Source organism: Aedes albopictus, chromosome 2 (assembly GCF_035046485.1).
Source record: "Aedes albopictus strain Foshan chromosome 2, AalbF5, whole genome shotgun sequence".
Lineage (NCBI taxonomy): Eukaryota > Metazoa > Arthropoda > Insecta > Diptera > Culicidae > Aedes > Aedes albopictus.
The window spans coordinates 294,806,912-294,812,915 of record NC_085137.1 but is presented as its reverse complement, the minus strand read 5'-3'; positions in this window follow the sequence as shown (position 1 = coordinate 294,812,915).

Below are 6,004 nucleotides of genomic sequence, written 5' to 3'. Positions count from 1 at the left end.
TCGCATTAGCAAGTGTTCTGTTTTGATTTACGTGAAGCGGGACAATCTATTGATTGAAATTGATGATGCATGGCATCATAACATTGAGAGTTTACCGTGTTGCATTCTTTGTTATAATTTTAAACGATATCAGCAATCTCAGACCCCCCTCCCCCTCCGTAGACTTTTATTCATACAAAATTTTCGAAATTTGTATGGAGCGTAGACTTTGGCCAGACAACCCCCCCCCCCCCCCCCCTTTCCCCCCTAAGCGTCTACGTAGTTTATAGACAGCCCCTTAGTTGGTTCAAAATAAATTCAAATTGCTTCAGGCAAAAAATCAAGATAAATAATGACGCAGACCTTTTGAACGATGTTAAATAATATAAACTTTTGTCACTACCCAAGTAACCAAGAAGCCGTATATAAGTACATCAGTTTTGCCATATATTGATATATAAAATTGTGAATATAATGATGCATTACTTTAAACACCTCACCCGAGCAGAAGAGAATAACAACAGCATAACAAAATGCGTTATTTTGGCAAAATAACTGCATAATAAAATTAGTTATTTTTATGTTATTAACATAACATATTGAGTTATAAACTTGTCTGTCATAAGCGGCAAAATAACAAGTCACATAACAAAAATTTGTTCCTGGAAAATCAATTTAATAACATGTTTTGTTAGTGTCAATAACAACTTAATAACAGTGAATTTGGGAAATATTTCAATAACAAATTTTGATATTAAAGAGTTATTGATAACATTCCGAAAGCAAAATTAGTGATGATATCAAACAATCGCACATGCTGTTGAATAGGATGCTGAAGTGGAGGCGATATGCGTACGCTTTACCCGTGGTTAAATGAAAGCATGTACGCATGTGGCCTCCAAATTAGCATCCTTTTCTACACCATATATCAGTAACAAATTTTGAAAACGACGTATAATTAATGGTGTAGCATTGATTATACGTCGTTTTCAAAATTTGTTACTGATATGACTTCGTGTTGGCTGAGAATGCTATATATATTTAGACCAGCATGTGAGAATGGCGGAACAATCATTGCGAACTTCAGTTTCCCTCTTCCCTAGGCGTATTTTCAACTATTCATGTAATCTTTTACCACAAATAGGTGAATCCGACTTCATCCTCTGGAACGACACGGAAAACATGAGAAAATACAAAATATTTCTGAAAAATCCCATTCAAAACCATTTACAATTTTCTATCCAGCTGTCTGTATTAGCTTCGTTACACCAAGTTTACTCAATAAGTTTGACATTTTTATCATTGAAATTCTCATGTCAAAGGCGGAATCTGGAACGTCCCTTTCAAACCCCACATTCAATATCGTCTGATATGTTCTCGTTTTGATGTATGTAGGGTGCTGCGCCGCTTGGGCAGTGGCTGATATTTTGGGAACTTTTAAGCTACAACTCAGTCAATTTCAAACCCCGCGGCGCCCAGCAGGGACTTGGTTTTGTACACATTATAGCACCTCCATGTCACGTAACATACCACATCTCTTATCAAATGTGATACCGTAAGCATAACTCGCGAAATACTGTAAATAACGTTGTTAAATGACGAAGGATTTATTTCAAAACTTTTTTTAGTTTTGATAGTATTTGTACACTTTCAATAATACAATAATAACCAAACTTGTTCCACAACAAAATGTAATATTGAAATGTTATTTAATGGCTGTATAACAATAGCTTGGTCATAACAAAATAAGATTGTCCAACAAAACATGTTATGGAAACGTAATACCTTGATAATACAATAATAACAAAACGAGATATAAAAACAGGTTTTGTAATTTCGTAGTTATTAATTTGATATTCCCCTCTGCTCGGGCATTGAAGCAATATTAAAGTCGAAAAGGGCCCCTTACTTACCTTACCGGTCAGGCTAAGGCCGGGGTGGCCTCTGCTGTACATAGTAGCCGCCTCCATTCCACTCAGTCCATGGCTGTTTGCCTCCAGTTCCGCACTCTGCGTAGGGTCCGCAGATCGTCCTCCACTTGGTCGACCCACCTAGCTCGCTGCGCTCCACGTCTTCTTGTACCGGTCGGATGACTCTCGAGAACCATTTTAGTCGGGTTGCTATCCGACATCCTGATGACGTGACCCGCCCACCGTAGCCTCCCGATTTTCGCGGTATGGACGATGGTTGGTTCTCCCAGCAGCTGATGCAGCTCGTGGTTCATTCGCCTTCTCCAAGTCCCGTCTTCCATCTGCACTCCGCCGTAGATGGTACGCAACACCTTACGTTCGAAAACTCCAAGGGCGCGTTGGTCCTCTGCACGTAGGGTCCATGTTTCGTGCCCATAGAGGACGACCGGTCTAATCAACGTTTTGTAGATAGTTAACTTCGTGTTACGGCGAACTTTATTCGATCGTAGAGTTCTGCGGAGTCCAAAGTAGGCACGATTTCCTGCCACAATGCGCCTCTGAATTTCTCTGCTGGTGTCGTTGTCGTCGGTCACCAGTGAGCCCAAGTACACGAATTCTTCAACCGCCTCGATTTCATCACCGTCGATATGAATTCGGGGTGGCGGGCGCGGTGATTCCTCCCTGGAGCCCTTTGCCATCATGTACTTTGTCTTCGACACATTAATGACTAATCCGATTCGCCTGGCTTCACTCTTTAGTCGGATGTACGTTTCCGCCATCGTCTCAAATTTACGAGCAATAATATCAATATCATCGGCGAAACCAAGCAGCTGAACGGACTTCGTGAAAATCGTCCCACTCGTGTTTATCCCCGCTCTTTTTATTACACCCTCCAAAGCAATGTTGAACAGCAAGCACGAAAGACCATCACCTTGCCGTAACCCTCTGCGAGATTCGAAGGGACTCGAGAGTGTCCCTGATACTCGAACTACGCACATCACTCGATCCATCGTCGCCTTGATCAACCGTATCAGTTTATCCGGGAATCCGTATTCGTGCATAATCTGCCATAGCTGTTCTCGATCGATTGTATCATACGCCGATTTGAAATCGATGAACAAGTGATGTGTGGGCACGTTGTATTCGCGGCATTTCTGCAACACCTGGCGGATGGCGAACATCTGGTCCGTTGTAGCGCGTTCACCCATAAATCCAGCCTGATATTGCCCCACGAACTCTCTTGCAATCGGTGATAGACGGCGGCATAAAATTTGAGAGAGTATCTTGTAGGCAGCGCTCAGTAGTGTGATCGCGCGGTAGTTCCCGCAGTCCAACTTGTCGCCCTTTTTGTAGATGGGACACACGATACCTTCCATCCATTCCTCCGGTAATACTTCCTCCTCCCAAAACTTGGTAATGACCCAGTGTAGTGCTCTCACCAGTGCTTCTCCACCGTATTTTAGAAGCTCGCTTGGTAGTTGATCTGCTCCAGCGGCTTGTTTTTCAACCGGCCAACCTCCTCCTCAATCTCTTGAAGGTCAGGGGCCGGAAGTCTTTCGTCCTGTGCACATACTCCTAGATCGGTTACCACGCCGCCTTCGGTACTTGCAACGTCGCCATTGAGGTGCTCATCGTAATCCTGCCGCCATCTCTCGACCACCTCACGCTCGCTCGTGAGAATATTCCCGTGATTATCTCGGCACATGTCGGCTTGTGGCACAAAGCCTCTGCGCGAGCGGTTCAGCTTCTCGTAGAACTTTCGTGTGTCCTTAGCGCGGTACAGCTCTTCCATCGCTTCGCGATCTCGTTCTTCCTGCTGGCGCTTCTTCATCCGGAAGACTGAGTTCTGCCTGTTCCGCGCCTGTTTGTAACGTGCCTCATTCGCTCTCGTACGGTGTTGCAGCATTCTCGCCCATGCTGCATTCTTCTCGTTTTTCAACTGTTCACATTCGCCGTCGTACCAGTCGTTTCTGTGATTCGGAGTCGCGAAGCCTAGTGCTGTAGCCGAGGTACTACCTATGGCGGATCGGATGTCCCTCCAGCCATCTTCAAGTGTAGCTGCGCCAAGCTGCTCTTCCGTTGGTAGGGCCACTGCTAACTGCTGCGCGTAGTCTTGAGCCACTTCTACGTTACGCAGCTGCTCGATGTTGAGTCGCGGCGTTCGACTTCGACGCGTGGTGATAACTGTCGAAAGTTTTGAGCGCATGCATACAGCGACTAAGTAGTGATCCGAATCTATATTCGCACTGCGGATTTTTTTTTTGTCGCCGGGTCGGGAGTCGAACCAGAAATGTTGAAGACCGCATGATGAGTTCCATACGCACTGGCACCTTGGACCGTTAATGCTGCAGTGATAACATCAGATATTTCATTAACTAAATGGAAACTGTTCTTCTGTCTCAATCATTGCAGTAGAGGACAAAACGACTATGTCATACTTAATAGAATCCCTGTAATCACATTCTGATAAAATACTGATAAATACATAATGCATTTTAGAAGATATTTAATCAGTATAAGAAAATTAAAACACTCTTTGTACACTGCTCATATGGTAATTGTGGTTTCCATCATTATTGGCATGTGATAGCAGCCAACAGAAAATGTCATCTCTAAAAACGTTTTGCTGAAGAAAGTCGTCGATCGGTGGCTCAAACGGGGATTAAGTTGGTCGGGAGTCGGGAGTCGAACCAGAAATGTTCACTCTTCTTGATTTCATTTGTTTACCATTAGAGTCAAGCTTTTATAGTTGTATCGTTAAAGCAACCTTTACTAGTTTGTACATTGCATTTATTCAGTTTTTGCAGTGTTGAATTATTGAATTATCTTATATCACCTTTTAATGCACTCTAATGTAAAGAAAATGTAATGCATCATTACATTGATAATGCCAATCTAAAGGATTATTGCATGACAAGTGTGGAATTACAGCATTTCACATTGCAAAGGTTGATATTCAGTCTAATTCGTGCAATGATATAATGCTTGTGGTTACTTGGGTATACACGATAGTGATGCTTGCGGTGGGCTTGTCCATAAAAAAGTTTTCTCCTATTTTCACACTAAGTCTTTGAAAAACACATGGTCTTGTGCGAAGTAATGCGCAAAATCGTATAGCATAGACCCACTCATCTCCACATCTGACCAAGTCCTTGCCGAGGTCCTTGCAAGCATTTTTGTTTTAAGGAGCAAGCAGGTTTTAAGCGCTTAGGCTATAGGGTCTTGTACCATTTGGGCAGGTGTACCTATTTTGGGCACTTGTCGCTATAACTAAGTCAATTTCAAACCGATTGATTTGAGTTTTTGTATAGAATTAGATACTATGCGTGCCTATCTCTATACAAAAATTCAAATCAATCCGTTTGAAATTGACTTAGTTATAGCGGCAAGTGCCCAAACTAGGTACACCTGCCCAAATGGTAAAAGACCCTATGTCTGTGCTGTGCTATATGGGTTAACAAATTTTCCGAGTAAATCGGAGGAGAATAATTCGACCTTGACGGGCTTGGTGGTCTAGTGGCTACCGCTTCTGATTCGTATGCAAAAGGTCATGGGTTCAATCCCTGGCCCGCCCCTTTTCATCCTACTTTGTATCTTTCTATCCACTTCCCCACTCCCTCTCTCTTCTCTACATATACAACTGAAGTATATTCATATGAATCACGCCGAGGACCTGGGATCGAATCCCACTCCCGACAAGCTTACAAAATGTGGGTTCTTCCTTCGGAAGGGAAGTAAAGCGTGGGTCCCGAGATGAACTAGCCTAGGGCTAAAAATCTCGATAATACAGATAAAAAAAAAATATTCATATGTTCATAGCCATCGCTAGAACCAGAAACGAATTGGAAAAAAGTCGTTTCCCTCCCTTCCAATTTCCACTCACAGCACAGTGTATATAACGCCTACAAGTTATGCAACCAAAGCGTGCTGTGCCGCTTGACCTTATTCACCTCATTCACCACACAATCTATCACCTTACGAACACTATAAATAACCCCCTATCCATGGATCGCATCGCCGACCCAACGGTGACTCCCAGATCTCCCATCCTTTCCGTCTAACAAATACCCCAGTCCGTACTGGTTGTGGGGATGCAGAGGTGATCTCGGTCTTTA